The sequence below is a fragment of the Anser brachyrhynchus genome, assembly GCF_964034855.1.
Source record: "Anser brachyrhynchus genome assembly, chromosome: 1".
NCBI lineage: Eukaryota > Metazoa > Chordata > Aves > Anseriformes > Anatidae > Anser > Anser brachyrhynchus.
The window spans coordinates 86979553-86996808 of record NC_137694.1 but is presented as its reverse complement, the minus strand read 5'-3'; the positions used below and the strand labels follow the sequence as shown (position 1 = coordinate 86996808).

At 38.2% G+C, this 17256-nt stretch overlaps 1 long non-coding RNA gene across 2 annotated transcripts in view; it reads right to left on the bottom strand.

Moving 5' to 3' along the window:
* Positions 1 to 17256, bottom strand: part of LOC308199748 — a 66963-nt gene that overhangs the window by 23076 nt on the left and 26631 nt on the right. The window contains exon 3 of one of the 2 annotated variants that reach the window (XR_013954906.1): positions 7876 to 9205. The exons of the other annotated variant lie outside the window; for it this stretch is intronic. This is a non-coding gene — a long non-coding RNA (uncharacterized lncRNA). Of the gene's footprint in view, positions 1 to 7875; positions 9206 to 17256 lie in introns of those variants that run through there. 2 annotated transcript variants of the gene reach the window in all.

Here is a 17256-nt window from a genome sequence, read left to right as displayed (position 1 = left end):
ATGTCTGCTAATTATTTTCTTCTAAAAGCAAACAAGAGAATGAAATGTCTTGTATAATTGAATTTGAAAAATTCCAAGAAAGTTTGTTCTCTTTACACCTAAAGTTAAAGCAAATTATTTTGGATAGGGCTGAAAGGAGAAGGGGGGAACTTAAGTTTCCATTTAATTTCCAGGTGCACACATCTTTGTCTTCCGCTGTCAAAGGCAGCCTTTCCATAACAGGCTACAATAAATAGATGAAAAAAGCAAAGCCTCTGTCACAGGGGCTCTGCCTTTGTTCTGTATTTGTGCAATGCCCAGAACACTGAAGCTCTGGCTTCTAAACCAGATATAAATAAACATGGAAGGAAGTGAAAGAATAACATGAGAGAAATCAAATAGATGGGTAACTTGAAATAAATAAAAACTGCATTTATTCTATTTAACCCTTAATTGTCTCGTTCTTTATATTACCTTTAAAAAAGCCATTTCACTACAAGTCAGAAAAATTTGCAACAGATTTCTTTACAGCATTTCAAAGATAGCACCAATGAAACAATAAATGCACATATATTAATATACCAGTCACATTCTAATATAATAGCTCACTTTTTTCCCCCATGTAACATGGCTCACTTTTATATAGCATAGTCCATGAGAGCCCTGAGATATATAGGTCGATGTATTGAACTTCCGAGCATTGACAAGGAATTTTGTCATTTTTTCTCACCATGAAGTCTCTGATAGCATGACAGTCTTTGATATCAGTTTATAGCCTCCAGAAATCCAGAATATCTACTTAATCTTTAGGACAGGAATGAGAGCAACATGCTAGCCCACCTGCAGGAGGGGTCTCTGCTGGTGGACACTGAACAGCTGCTCACTAGCCCCAGTCCTGTGGCCCCCATAAATACTCTGCCTTGATGAGCAGACCCTGTAAAGTTGAATCAAACCTTTGCAGCTTAGCACAACTGGGTTACACCTTCCCAGAAAAGCTGCTGCTCTTATGCCTTTCAAGAACAACAAAATGCTAGCAGTTCTCCCGAACTGAAGAACTCCAACCAGAGCAATAGCATTATCTTGAAAATAATCTGCTATCCATGGAAACAGGCCTTAACTAGCAGCTCTTTTGCAGATGTATTTGCATGGGACATGTGGCGAATAGATATAATATTTAGGTATGGAATTGTGTAACCAATGAACCAAAAGGTGTTGTAATGAAGGAGAGGAAAAATTTGTACAAATACACTAGCTTCATTTACATTCAATAGGGAATATTTTGAATTGATACATAAGACCAAAACAGAGGAGCAATTACCACCAAGCCAGCGTTGTGTTTGTTCCACATGATATGATCAGAGGATAGACATGTAAACATTTTGTACTTATCGGACTAGTGCTTTCCAGTTGGAGACAGCAAAGAGAAATAACAGGAAAGATGTGCTCATACACTGTATGGCAATATATTAATTGGCAGTTTCAGGTTTTGTTCTTTTAGCTGTTTTGCTGAAAATAACACAAAAAAGACAAGACAATGAAAGATACCTGCATTCAGAGGGGTCTAGAAATATTTTTTGCAGAAGTATGGCAGGACTTTGCCAGGTAATTGTACCACTGTTCCTAAGAAAGGAGAGAACTGCAAATATCCTGTCATTGTAATATTACAACATCACGTCACCTTACAGAGAAATGCATTCATAGCCACATGCAGAGGGGTGAAAAAAGGAGACACTAACCTCTCTGCACCATACAACTGGAAAACTACAGAAAGGAAAGGTTAGCGTCGCAGTGGCATGTGTTTGTTTGTTCTGCACGAGAGCCTGGCAGAGGAACTTTTTTTTGCTGTTGGTACAATTGTTGATGTCATCTGGAAAAATTGACAGGAGGTTCCAATGGAGTTATTCCCAAATCATCCATGTGCAAAGAAAGCATCTGTGTTCTGTTTTCACCAGGTCACAATGCTAGTAAGCTAGGTGCCAAATAAAGGAAAAGCTGTAGCATCATCATGTTGCACTGAAGACAACAAGGCTATTTCAGAAGAAAGCAAGCCTGATATTAGTTCATATTATAATCAAAACAAATCAAGCATGTACAATTTGGATCACCTAACCAGGCTTTATACACCCAAGAGGAAAATTTGGTGGTAGCCAATGGAAATATGATTCTGATGTGCTGTGTTGAATGGCTACATTTGTCATTTAGTATTCAGAGTTCCCAGGCTCAAATTCTGCCATGCCCTGTAATTGCTGATTGTTTCTGTAGAATTAGTCAACAACTTAGCTAAATAAAGAGATGAAAATCCAGGAGATTTTCAAGCTACAGCTTGAGTTGAATTTCAAGCATTTAGGATGGAAATGCCAACCTGCTTGCAGTTATTGCACTTGCTGAACAGCACAGATAACAAAAAGAAAGATTTAACACAGTCACTTGTATCCACACGGCAATGAAGAGTGAAGATCTCCACACCCAAGTGTCATACGTGTTGCCCTGACCATAAAAATGTTTAAAAGTTTATGGAATTTTATACAAAAATATAGAATAGCATAAGTAATTTGAATCACAGTAGATTACAACATACAGTTACATAAAGACAGCCACTAAATCTGTTACAGATATTAAAAAAGATAAAATACAGGTCTCTGCATTGATCCCAGATCACAACAAAGTGAATTATTTTGGCCCTATAGCTAAAGAGGACCATAACAAGTTGCAATAAAATAACCTATACAAGAAAAAAAATGAACTGAGGAAAGAAATGAAGACAGACACAGAAGAGATTAGAGAAGAATGTGATAAATGAAAGAAAAGGGAAATCAAAAACCTGCATACAACTTTAAGCTTAAGAGGTTTAACAAATGCCTTTAGATTTTCTGTTTTCCAAGCAAACTCTATTGAATGTTTGAGATCAGAAGACGGCTAATTTGAGCACAGGAAGCATATTATAGGACTAAGTTGTCTGAAGGAAATACCAGAAGCAGCCAGCAAAAAAAGAAGAAAAATACCAAAATGCACACAGAGTTCTGCTAAGAGCTCCTAAATGGGTTTGGAAGCTTGAACTGATGTCCACAGCACAAAGGCCTTAATCCACATTTATTGTCGGAAGTCTTAAATTGAGTGGTAGAGATTTAGATTGTCTGGCTCTTTTGCAATTCACAGTGCCAGCCTGTAGACTTCCAATCAGTCAGTGAATGGCACCTTTCCCACTACATCACTAAGCCAATGACCCGTCATCATGTCAGGGGCAGGGAGAGGCTGGTGTTGATGGAAGACGTGTGTTTGGATTAAGAAACCCAGCAATTATTCCTCAAAATAGATATATTGGACGAAGCACTCTGGCTAAGCGCAAGTACCATTGCATTCTGCCTACACCAATTTTCCCTGTGGTTTTAATTGAGAGCTATGCTGTTTACTGTCCATCCTAAAACGTCAAGTAATTTTGCCCTGCATTGCTGAACAGCTGCTGTGTTATGGCCCAGAGGTAAGTGATGAAGTGATCCCTCACTATCCGGTCCTGGCTTTTTCACTTGGGTACAGCATGTCTTACTTAATGTTTGTAAAGCACTTGTAGATCCTTAAACGAAAGGCATAAGAGCACTAAATAGCATCATCATTAGCTGTAAGGGCCACTACAGAGCAACGGAAAAATATTCCTTTTCCCTGCCCATCTGGGGTTTTGCACACTGCCTAAGCAGCACTCCCATCCCCTGCCAGCTCAGAGAGCAAGAGATCAAATCTGTGCCTCTGGCATAATAGTGCAGAGTGCTAATTACAGAACTACCATAAAACATCTGCTGTAATGCATAACTATAATTCTTTGGCATGCACAAATACAGCACCTAGATGCTTGGAGAGTATCTCTGTAAGAGAATCCTATGAACCAGAGCGTAAGCGGCCCTCAAGTGAGTCTTGTCCTAGATGAATGGAGGCAGAAGAGCATGGAAAGGCACAAACCCCTTGTGTGCTCCCTTCGTGCAAAGGAGTCACAGCTGCAAGCTCTGCATTTGTAGAGACGCAGGAGCAAAACCATTGAAGCTGCCCCTATCTACTCCCAGAGCATGGTCAGCTACCTAAAAGGAAAGGAGGGTTGTACTCAAGAGCATGCAGACAGACACTTTGCATTCTTGCTCAAGGGTGCCCTAGAATTCATTTCCTACATGACACAGTGAAGCCTTGCCTCACTAGTGGAGGCCTCAGAGAGCTTAGATTTCAGAATTAGTTATCCCCAAAGCACAAACTCTGAGACTTAGACTTCCCATAAAAGGAAAGGGCCTCCCAATGCTTCCTCACTGCCACTGCTAAGCTGTGGCTAAATAGGATGCCTTTGCTCCAAGAAAGCACTGGCATAGACAAAGAGCATATTAAGGATAAATGAAAATAAAGCTTCTGTTTGTACACATTTGGAAAGGGGTACTTCTTATTCGTGCCTTGAGTCAGCAGTTACTGACTGTAGGAAAAAAATGAATACTCATACACTTTAATATTATGCTTTATCATTTTCAGGATTGGACGGGTATAGACACTGCCTTTACAACATCGTGCTCCATCTTAAAGGATTTGGGATGGCCTGTCTGAAAACTCATCCAATTTATCAGGCTTATAAATAGGATGGAGTTTCAAGGGAAGTCATCAAATATTCCCTCATTCTCAGCTGATGCACATGGACTTGAAAAAACATCAGAAGGTATCTGCACTCTGCACTAGGGTCACAGAGAGAAATTATCTCCTGGAAACTTTGGGTTAGTGTGAAACTTCTATAAGCTGCAGCCTTGATGTGTCAGAAAATGTGTGTTTCAGTGCCTGCAGGAAATACACGTCCTATACTATTACATCTCTCCAACAGAGAAAGCACTTGTCACAATCACTGCTACCATTGAAAAATATTATCATGTTTTAAGCATTAACATAAAAGCATATGTATAATAGGGACCAAGATTTACAAGGAAGTAAGGAATTAATTATTAATTCCAGAATAGCAATTTGTGGTAATATGACTAGCCCCGAAGACAATCAGACCAAAATGGGGTGGGGAGTGAGGGAAGCCATGTAAAGCCTTTGCAGCAGTTATGAGAAAGTCTTATGGAAATGTAAAAAATGCATTGAACTGTCCTGTCAATATCTCTACCATAAAACTAGAAGTGTAGAGACCTCACTTGTTCATGAGCAATGGTATTAGGGGAAATGCATAAGAAAAGCTCTCCAACCTGAGATGAGTAAGCAGAAATTAAACACTTTTTGATGCAAAGTTAGTCAGAAGTTAGAAGCTTTTGTGCTGTCATTTGGAGGTTGTTTTGTCTGTATAGAAACACCTTTAGAAGTGTCCATATTAAGGTAAGAAGCTTTTACAATGCCAAAATTCAATATAAAACAAGACTGGCATGTGTGCTCTCTTCTGTGCTGGCTGTATAATATCCACATGAAAAATCTATCCACCAAAAAATTGGACCAACAAATTCTAAGAAGCCTACCAGACATGAACAACCCTTTACTATATTATGCCACCAGTACATCTAGAGGGAAAATCTAGAAAGAAAGACAGGAAAATTTCAGCAATAAGTTGAAACTATACTTACAATTCAATCAATGAACTACAGAGCTTTCTGACGCTGACCACTGTTTTAGCTTTATTAATATCTCTGATAAATTCATTTTCATTTAAGAAATGTTATGGTTTCTTTTTTGTATGAGGAAAAATAATATCCTTAAATAACAAAAGACCACATCAAAAAATGTGTTTTTTTCCAGTGTGTTTCTGAATCAAAAGCATCTAGAAAAAATTAGGCGATATCTTTGCAACCAAAATGCTGTAAGATTAATGAAGGAAAGTCTGTAATATTAATGAAGGAAAGTCTGTAATGAGCATAGACAGAAAATAAGTAAGACTGTAAATGCATTTTTCTGCTTTCTTGAGAAAGAATTACTGGTGATTCCTGAACACTTCAGTTTATTCTGCTGCCCCCAAAGGTCCTTCCCTTTTGTCTTTTAATATTGGAGTTTGGGGGATTCAATTGACCATAGTGCTCCACTACCTAAATCAGTTGGCAACCTGGCATGAAAGAAGTCAAGAGAAAATATTTTAAAAAGGTGCCGCTTCCGTAAAAGCCAGAGATAGAAATTTATTGCTGACCCATTTCTGTTGAAGACTGGATAGGACGATGTGTGTGTATACACGAGTAAAGCAAGCAAGAAAAAAGATCTTCTCTTAGGTAAGCGTATGTAGGGAACACACATGGAAATTTTCAATTGGGACTGTACAAATTTGTAGATGTCACTATATAACTTACTAGTTTTAAGATCAACTAGCATAATTTCATAAGCTCGTCCAAATAAAAGAATATACAGAATAAAATAAGAATACCATGTACAATGACTGTGTGAGAATGAAAAAGAGGGAGATATTTGTCTAAAGTATCTTGTAGGATCTCTGCTTGGTAATACCATGTCAAACCGTGAAGGCCATGGGCCATGCTTTGCTTGAGGTCTTCGGTATTCTTTTCAGACACAAGGAATTTATCAAAGCCTGAGAAACCGCATATTCAGCTTGGCATTGAACCCTGTGAGCTGCTGAGTATTAAGAGAGATCAGTATAGTTTTGAAAGTTACTTTTGAGATTCTTCCCACCCCCCACCACTCATCACAAAGTAGAGAGACAACTAAACTGTTGATTGTTTTAAATACACGTCTTTCCAAGAAGGGAAAAACTGGTAAACCAGACCATAACTGTCAGGATCGTCTATTCTTAGACAAGAAGGGATAAAGGGATAAAGTACAACAAATTAAAAAGAATGAGTTTCATGAAGGAGACTAATATATTCAGAGAATTGGAAGGCCTTATAGGGGGGAGATAAACCTGAAGAAGCTCTGGAGAGCTAACAGTTCCGTAAAGAAACTCTAACAAAGGAACAAAAGGAAACTAACCCAATGTAAAGGAAGGACAAAAAAAATTAATTAGACCCCTGCTGGCTAAATCACAAGCTCTTTATTGACCTCATTTTAGATGAAGCCAGACTCAATTACTAAGGATGGGAATAAAAGGATAGCAGTAGCGTATATACAAGCAACAAGAAACAGTTAACTAGCAAAGAGCACAAACAATAACAAGAATACATTCTAGAAGTACACTAAAAGGAGTAAGGCAAAAAAAAAAAAAAAAGCAACTGCTTCTTCAGAGAGGAGAAACAGTGACCAAAGTTGCCCAGAAAGCTAAAGTATCACATATCTTCTTTGGCTTTAGTCTTCACTACAAAAATTGAGAATTGAGGTCAGCATAAAAAGGCTACAGCTCAGAAGGAAAAGCTTAGAGAAACTTATGCTTTGTTTACAGACTGCATGAACCTGATAGTTTTGAGGAATTTAAAACATTTGAAAGTTGGTTCACATTAATGACTGTTTTTGAGAATGTCTAGAAAGTCGGTACAAACTCCAGAAAATTGGAAAAGATCAAATATAGCATATATTGTTGAGACAATTTGGTAGAAGCTATACAGCAACTTTAACCTAGCCCCTAAAAACTACCAACACAATCAAACAATTTTTCAGAACTATCAGGAAAGCAAGAATATGAGTAACCATGAAGAACCAGTTACATCATGCCTATACAATTTTTTTAATAGTGAGATAGGTGGTCTTCTGACCTTAGCCATTCTGTAAGCGGGACACTAGTAAATGTCACACACTGCCCTGTGCTGCTTTTGAGGAAGTCAGAGGCATCAGTTTAAGGGAAACAGTCTAGATAGATCAACACATACAACTTTTACTGGACTGTCTTCACAGTACTTACCCATTACTAACACTTCTAGTAGTTTTTGAGTGACAGAATGGAGCAGGTCTCCTGGAGTATTATAATATACGGAATATAATATATAGAAAAGGCAGAAAGCACAATACAAGAGAACACGATTTAAAATTATCTTAATCGTCTTGTATATTGGAAGGGGTTTTTTTGTTTTTCTTTTTTAGAAAACCATTCCACACAGTCAGCAACAGTTAGGAAAAATGATGGTTGCACAAATACAGGGTGGAGAACCAACTACTAAAAAGCTTCTCTGCAGAAAAATGTGATATAACGGGATCACAGAAAGAACATGAATCAGTGTCATTCTCTGGCAAGAAGTGGCCATCAAAGCAGGATTATAGATGGCAGCATAAACTGTACTGCTTCTGTGTTTCATAGCACTCATCTATTTTGCTGTAGTAATGGGTTCAGCCTTGGGGACTGCCCACCAGAAACATGTGTGTTACTTGCAGAGGCTCCCGAAGATCAGAGGTCTAAGATACAAAATGTACAAGGAAAGCTTGAACAAATTGGGGCTGCTAACTGTGAAAGTCTTCAAGTATATTAAAAGCTTCTGCAGAGATAGAAGGAATAATTTATCCTCAATGTCCATGAAGGAAAAGAAAAAAGAATGGACTAAAACTGCAGCCAGAAAAATCCACTTTCCGTCACCAGAAATTTTTAAGAATATGCAAAATAAGCAATTTTCAGGAAATGCAGACAAAGTTTATCTTGTCATTTTCTTCTGTATCTTCCCTCAAGGCATCCTAAAATTACCTTTAACCCTATAATCTATGATTTGAAGTCAATTCACTGCCCATTCAAAATGTTCATTAGGTTATTCTATTTCCTTTTACTATCCTGAAAGAATGTGGTGAAAATATTTTTTAAAAAGTTATAGTTTCTGGTTACTACTCTAATTAATATGATTGACAGATGTGACTAAGTATTTGCAAGAAACATGACTAAGATCTATAGTCTGTTCATGATAAAGAGTTCCAATTTCTAGTGTGGCATTTTCTAGTTAAAAACATTCATAAAGGCAAAAAAAAAAAGGCAGTATCTTTCATAAGCTGACCTCAGAATGCTTTCTACTCCTTACAAAGGTAAAACATTGGTCCTTTCACCTCCTGTAACTACATCTGTTCTCTGTTGAAGGGAGTAATGTATGATATAAACATTTATTATTTTTCCTGTGATTTAAATAAATTCTCCTGGGTTCTATCCTATAGTAATCTCCCTACAGTCATAAATATTTCATATAGTCACAGAAACATTGTGTATGTGGGAGCATATTTGCCCTTTCCTATCATTTATGTTGAAATAACTGCCTTTTTTTTTTGCTTTTTAAAAAAAAAGACATTCATTCAAAGCAGGAGGGTGGTGAAACAGAATGGATGACAATATTAAAATCTCTTGATCATCTGCAGATCTTCTGAATGATGTTCTTTGACCCTAAAAAAAAAAAAAGTAAAAACAGCAGTGCCATCTTATTGCACCAAGTTTCCCAGTCTTTTTCTTGCAGGAAAGACAAGAAGCAGCCAGTACTAGAAGAGGTCCCACACCACTGCTGGTTCCCAGGTGACACTGCCCCATGGCTCAACTCAGCTCCCACCAGCACATCCCCACCTCTCCTCTCAAGGCCTGCTGTGATCACTGACAATCTTAGCACTGCATATGGGATGGGTAGCAGCTAAAAGAACCCAGCAGCTTTGTAACAGCCAGTTTGACAAGTAAACAAAACCAAGATCTCTCTTGCTCCTTAGAAAACGAGCTGTTTACAAGGCTAGAAGCCTTCCTTTTAATTTTATTTTAAAAACTTCAGAGCAAGACTTAGAAGGAAACAAATACCACTTTCCCCTATTATCTTATTTGCATTTTGTATTTCTTCAGTATGTAGACAGACTATTTATTAATATTTTAAAATTTTAATTCACATTTAGTTTTTTGTAATTAGTTTCAGTTTTTGCATTCATGGCTTCTGAATATTAATATTGTTTTTTATTACTAGCATATTGGTCTGTGTCACCCCACCCCCCCCACACACCCCCTTCAAGGTTGTCTCAATACACACTGGTAAAAATCTCAGGAGATTTTATCTGACCCAAAATATTTCTTATATAAAATCTAAAGAGTTCTAAGAAGAACATGGTTAGCTCTCTGCACAAGAATGAATCTGTTTCATGTAAGAGCAGATACCATATATGTGTTTTTATAGAGTTCCTGAATTTATATGTTCTGGACAAACTTCTCACACGCAATGCTTTACAAGAAGGTGAAGAGAATATGTAATCAGCAATATCAGCATGTAACATCTTCCAACTCCCTCCCTCTAACATAAAAAAAACCCTTGTAAGTACAAAGTTTCCTTTTAATTACATGATTGTAAAAATCTTCAGAAACACTTGAACATCAACAATAAAAAGATTCCATCTCACTGTAACAAAATATTTTGTTCTGCCCAAAAGAAGTGATATGGTGAAACTTAGATATTTAAAAGATTGGGTTTGAACCTGGAGCATGTGTGGATGTGCTGAAAAGAAATGAGAACACCTTATTCATATTCACAGTTACAAATGTAGATGAATTTGCATTTTTTTTTTTTTTTTTATGTCTACCAGTGTCAGTACAGTAACTGTTTTGAGCCATATAAGATGGCTCCAGGATGGTATCTGGCTACTGAAAAATTCCTTACACTGGTCATTGAAAGGCAAGGATTTCAGAAAAGGTCCTGAAAACAGTGCAGTCGTACACAAAGAGAGTTCCTGATCCTAGTGTTAATTACTAAAAAACCTGAGCAGTTCTTCAGCTAGGGCAAAGGAACCATCAGGATCCATAGACTCTGCCTCTGGCCCCTCAAATCCCACAGTGGTTCTGGAGCAAAGACGCCTCTACTGGAAAGAAAACTCTGTTTTTTTGATGTTTCTGTACCTCATGGCATCTTACAGCACACAAAGGCTGCTGGAACGCAAAGACATTGAAAAAAAATATCATCAGGACAGCAAAGGACTGGGATGAGAAAATGTTAAAATCTGTGAAACCAATGAGATGTGGTGGAACAACACTGGCAAACGCTGACAAAAGAATATATTTGTTGAAACGATATGTTTGCTGAAACAGTGAGTGACAGCATTGCCAAGGAGAATTAGATGGCTGGGTCACTGGCCAAACAACAGGAAAGTTTCATGGCTATAAGATTACGCATGACTAATGCTGTGATGGGAATGGAATTTGCTCAAGAGGAAGAGTGTTAAACTAGCAGGAAATTAGGGAAGACAGCAATTGCACACACCTGTTCAAGTTGGAGGCTCAGAAAAATATCAGCTATTTATTACTTTTATATAAAAGATGGAGCCAAACAGTAACCCAGAGGTACCAAGATTAAAATCAATTTGAGATGAGTTTCTCACCTCATGAAATTTTGTAGACAAGAAAAAAAGATGAAGATTAATCTGGCTACTTTAAGAATGTAAAAGCATTAAACAGAAAAGGGAGATCACGAAGAATCAAACTGCAACTGAAATGGCCTATATCCAAAGGCACTATTAGTTCTGCCAATGTCAGCATACACTGGGGCCGTGGTGCTCCATTGACTCACCACCCTATAAAGAGTCCATCAGTCAGGCTCTTCAAGCAGAGGCTTTTCAAGCAGAGGCTTGGTGTGAGAAAGAAGCAGAGGCTCCAGTTTAGCTGCAAGAATTAGGAGTATCATAGACAGCAAGTGTATAAAGAACCTGTACTTGCTCTGAGAAAGAGCAAACAAGAGAAAAGCTTTGAGCTGGTGACTGTGCTGGGTCTAGAGGTGGTTTGCTTCATTAACCTCGCAATGATGGAAACGGTGGGCGATAGCAGAAAAAATCTAAGTTGAAACAGCTCAAGGAAAGATGACAAGAAATCAGAATTAAGATGAGATGTGACAAGGAAGATTTCAGAGCAAGGGAAAAAAACAGGGAAGGAGAAGATGCAAATAGGAACTGACAGCAAGAAACTGCTTGGGATCGTAAATGAGCTCAGTGGAAAGAAGCGTGGCACTCGCTAGGCTGGAACCACTGAATTATGGGATTACGCGCCCAGAACTCAGCACAGCAGCATCCTCTCCCAGCCACCCAAGCAGCTCTAGATTTATTATCCTGTACATCTCCTTGCCTTTCCCTGCCTGTCCTTGTAAAACCATTGAAGTCAACGCTGAATGGAAAATTAACCAACCCCTCTCTCATCTCTTCATTTCTCATTAAATTAGTGAGAAAATGTAAATGTTATTTTCTCCCTCCGTCTCTCTTTGACAGTTGCTGACATGTCACAAGCTAAAGTGAGAAGATTTAATTCAGAGCTTTGTGCTCTCTTCAAAAGCCAGTGGCCTTCACAGGTGCTAGCAGGAAATATTCAAACTGCAGCACCTCTGCTTTCAGCTGGTGTTGTGACCCATGTCCATAAGACACAAAGGAAGAACTTAAAATGAACGGCAGTGGGATGCTTATGAAAGCATTTCTTTCCTGGGTTCAATAGTATTCTATGATAAATTCATATAAGGACAAACCTTTCCTAGGACTATTTCATAAGAACTCCTACATGGAAACTCTTGGAACAAAGAAAATTCACAGAGCTGCAAATGGAGTGTGCTCCATATAATTCTTGAAAAACTTTGGTGAATTTTTTTTTTAAAGGTAAAGAAGGAGAGGGAGTTTAGCTTACTGAGCCTTCATTAGATTTCTTGGTTTCAGGTTTTTTAGTGAGTGTAATTTTCAAAGTACCAGAACTGTCTAAAGCCGAAAGCGTTTTTTTTTTTTCAATGCCCAGAATGAACAGAAAAGATGCAAAGGAGATGCCCCTTTCATGGAAGAAAAACCCTGTGCTTTCCTTCATCTTGTTTCTTTGTATTTTATCAGGTCTTTCCTCACAGAAATAATAATAAAAAAAAGTATGGCCATTGTATGTGGTTCTTCTGTTTTAATACATTATTCAGACAAGAAGAAACAGTCTGACAGGTTTCACTCAGCTGCTTACATCCATTTTCAGTGAGGTGGGACCATACATTTAGGGCATGCAATTTAGGACCAAGCATTCCCGTCAATTTATCCTTTTAATGAATCTAGGATTTATCCAGTATCATCACTCTTGGCCTCAGGACTGAGTTTTGTATGATGGCTTATCTTGTCTTTATCCTCTCCCCAAAGGATCACATACTGTTTTAAAAAGAGAGGTAAAAACCTGCTCCTTCCCAAAGAAAACTTCAACTCTTAGAAAAAGAGAACCAGATTTGATTTATTGGAGTGCAGTCTGAGACACCCACATGGCAGAGATTTCTGCAGCAACCTTTTAGGAGATACGACACTTTGCTCTGCTGTTCTCTTTCCCTGTGTAGTGTTTGAAGTGGTGCTGTATATACTCTGGCAAATTACACTTTTGGTTCACAGCTTTCCAGTGTGGTACAGATGTACCTAAAATTCAGCAGTAGCCTTGATGCCCACCAAGTCCCTGCAGGTCCAACAACTACCACCCGTTTGGGGACAGAGTTCCAGCTCCACTAGGGAAAGGCGTATTACGTCAATTCTAGGGCTTATGGTCCCAGGTGAGACAACTGACCCTCTACCCTTCACACGTCCACTCAGCATTCTGATACCAAACACTACCAATGATATCCTGTTTTGATATGATATCCTGCCAATGGTATCCTGTTAGAACTCAGCATCCATCTTACCCAGCTCTACAGGGATGCTGCCTGGCAGATGCTAAAAACACCCGATCCACCTGGCCAGCAAGGAAGATCCCAGGGTGTTGGAGCTAGGAACCTCTAGGCACCACTCCTCTGCCTCCACTCTGCTTTGGGCACCTCCCATAGTTATGGTTCCCAATATATAACAGTCCTGTTCTCTTTTCTGTTTTCCTCTATGTCTAGAAAGTCTTTACTCCCTCTGGTCCCTCCCCAGGGCTCTGGAAGGTCTGCTCCTGTGCTGAAGCACACAGAGGGACATTCTGGTGCTGCAAAATTCAAAAGCAAATCTCTCAATGGCTAATTAGAATCAGCATTTAGTGTAAGTTTCACTTAACTCTTAGTAATTTTCTACTTTTTCAGGGGTGAGGGGCAGCAGTGAACACAAAATCCTGTGATACAGGATTGTACTATGCTACCTACCCACTGTACAGTCTGGCAACTAGGAAAACACACCACCTATTTTCTTTCTGTTTCCATTCCCTTCAGATTTATTTAATCTTTTGTTTTTCTTTCAGATTCTGAAACTTTTAAGTAATCATAAAAGCTCTTGAAGAGTGAGGTCCTTTATCTTTCCGCAAAATTAGTACAGCAAAGGTTGCTTTCCTGTGCAGCTGGAGGCACACACTTATAACTGAAAGAGTGGCTCATTCTCCTCAGCCAGCCAGTTCTCAGCCAAGAATCTAACAAAGAAATAATTTTTGTTTTTATTTGAGAAGTTATTCCCCACCTTGTATCACATATTCACAATGCTCTAGAGGAACAATAGAAGAAAAACCCTGCCCCAGGAAACTTAAAAAATAATGAATTCATGGTTCTTCTCTCCCTCCAAGAATTGCGTACTAGTTATTATGGGGAAAAAAAAATATTAAGAGCTCAACGTTACAGGGGGAAGTCAGGTTGAGGAACAATGCTCTTCCTTCTACCCACATACCCTTTTCTACTTCAAGGGCAAGAATGCCTACTCCCATCTCCTGCTTGCTGTGAAGAAAAGAGAAGGGATACAGCAGGGAAATAGAGTCTGTGGGATGAACTGAGCCAGTCTTTCTTCCCACCTGAGCTCCAGAGGGGCTGCTATGCTGAGGAGTTGGATACAGCTGCAAAGAAAGCGCTTTGCCAGACAGTCTGTGCTTTCTCTCAGCTCCCCCTCCATCTGCTTATGCACTAGGTACAGGATCTACTCCCCACCAACACGCACAGCATCCATGTGGAAACAGGGGCAGCAAGCCTGCAAGGGGGGAAATCCTGAGGGAAAGATGAGATTGAAGGCAGGGGAAGGACAGTAACTGGAAAGAGCAGAGACCTTTAGGATAGAGAGAAAGATGGACTGAGTGAGAATAAAGGGAAACATGGATGAGAATTAAGCTCTTGAAGGCAAAGGGTGAGATTTGGGAAAAGAAAAGACAAAGCTTACCAACACCAACAGATCATGAACATGTTTGGGAGAGCTGAAGGCCTTTCCCCACCTCCACTTTTTTTTTTTTTAAAGTTATTCTAAGAGAAAATTACAATATTTGGGAGATTGAATAGGAACAAACTAAAGGCCATGACACAAATAAATAAAAATAAGTAGGTAGGGCTAAAACATGGCTTTCTTAAAAAAGATAAAAAAATCTTGGAGTGCACTAGTGATCCAGGGCTCCTACTGATTGTGTAATGTATCCTACTTAATATCTATAAGCATTTTAGCCAAAATCCACTGGTATTTCACAAACCACTATGTATCAATGTTATCTATGCAAAGGTCAAACAACACTAACACTAGCTAGCCAGCTGCAATCATGAAATAGATAAGAATTCATGCAGTTGAAGCAACGACTTGAAAGTGTTGAAAGTATTATGATGAACATCTTTATAGTTCTTTTCCTACAAGCATATAGTTGCATATAATGCGCATATAATGCATAGTCCTACAGCTGCATATAGCTGCAAAAGAGGGTTTTCTTTCTAACTAGGGAAAGAAAAAAAATCAATAGATAGACTTGAGAAATTTGGAGGATTTCTACTTTTTTTTTTGAATAAGGAATTAAAGTGACAATAAGGATATTCTGCTTCTAGCCAGAATTAGTTCTGTCTCAGGTTGTACAGACAGAAAAGGGAAATAATGCTCAAGCTACCTGGCTTATTAGCATGTCCAGGAAGAGAAGCGACAACTTGTCAACTGTACCTTCTGCTTCCCCTCTCCAACTCACTGAGGAAAGTAGCTGAGCCAGCAGGGGGATAAAAAAAAAAGTCTATTTACTACAATATGGTAGCAGTAAATTCTTCCCCTCTCCAAGCAAGGAGGATGAAAAATGGTTCAGAGAATTGTTTGGTTCACAATGATTCCTGAAACTTCTTAGTCATACATTATTTTAGGTTATTCTTAAAAAGTAGTTGCTATTCGCTGAACATTTAGATCAATGCCATTGATATTTTCTTGAACTAAGATAGATATGTTCTTTGATTTCAATTTAATAGGGAGCCCTATAAATTCTAACCAGCAAGAAGTTTGAGGTTGTTATTGAGATGCCAGAAGTAACTGAAGAGATTGAGTGGGCATGTATCTTTGCCATATTTTGAAAGTTGTAAGCAATTTCATTATGCTTATTTGCACAATAGAGTGAAAGCAAATGTGAAACACTGTTAAGATTCATCTCTGATGAAAAGAATGTTTGCCTCTTCTCCTTATTTACTCAATCTGTGATCCAGAATTCTGTCTCAAATTTGCATTTTTTTCCTGGTTTAATTTTTTTGTATTAACCACACACTCAAGGAGATGGGGAGGATATAGAGAGATTCTACAAGTCACTGCCTCTAATTTCAGTTATGGGCTAAGTAGAACTAAAAGTCTTCGCAGCCAGTTAGTGTGTACAGTAGCAAGTTTCTCCACAATATTTGTTATTCAGTACAACAGTTTTCTAATGCTGCACAATACTTTTAAATATGAAAATATATATTGAGATGACAGATATGAACGTTCCATAACTTTCATCCTTGGACTAACAATTCTTTATTTGTTTGCATTGACACAAGGAATGATAATGGTTCCTGAAAAGTTGATATTGTTTGTCATGTCTTAGGTTCATTGAGATTTCCCTATTTTCTGCTACTTTCAATACAAAAGAAAACATAAAATTGCATTAAGTTTTAGAAGCTTAAATCTTAAAAATCAACATAGTTGACATAATTCTAAATAAGTCTTTAGATGTGGACAGAGTGATTCACATTAACTAAACAGGCCTGGATCTTGTATTCAACTTATAAATGACTTCAAGGGACAGTCACAGAGTACGTTAACATTTAACCTAAAAATAATAAAGGCACGAAGGCTTATTATTCAGAGTCAGCTTGTAGAGCAAACATGGCAGTTGTCATTTTGCAAGGCAAAAGTGAAAACATTGGTACATTTAACATACAAGATCTCCTGTTTTTTAAACCAGTGAAAATATGCCTAAATTTTAATTCACTTTTCCATGCTGGAAAAAGTATTCCAATCATATTAACACTCACGGAAAAGATGAAAGACTAGTAGAACCTCATCTGGAACACCTACACACTGCATGAATAGTAGGGTCTCGTGTTTCCTTTTGGCTAGGAATATGGCAATTCAAAATGAAATGTTTGGCTACTTAATTTGAAGCCAAGAGGACTGAATTCCTTCTAACAAAAAGGTTTGTTGTACTTTGAAGAACCCATGAACATCATATACAGTAACACAGAAAAGTGAGACCAGAGATTATAACTCAAATACAGAATGTTGCAAATGATCTAAATGGCCGTTCATTCTGGCTTTGTCTTTTGCACCTTTTTTCGC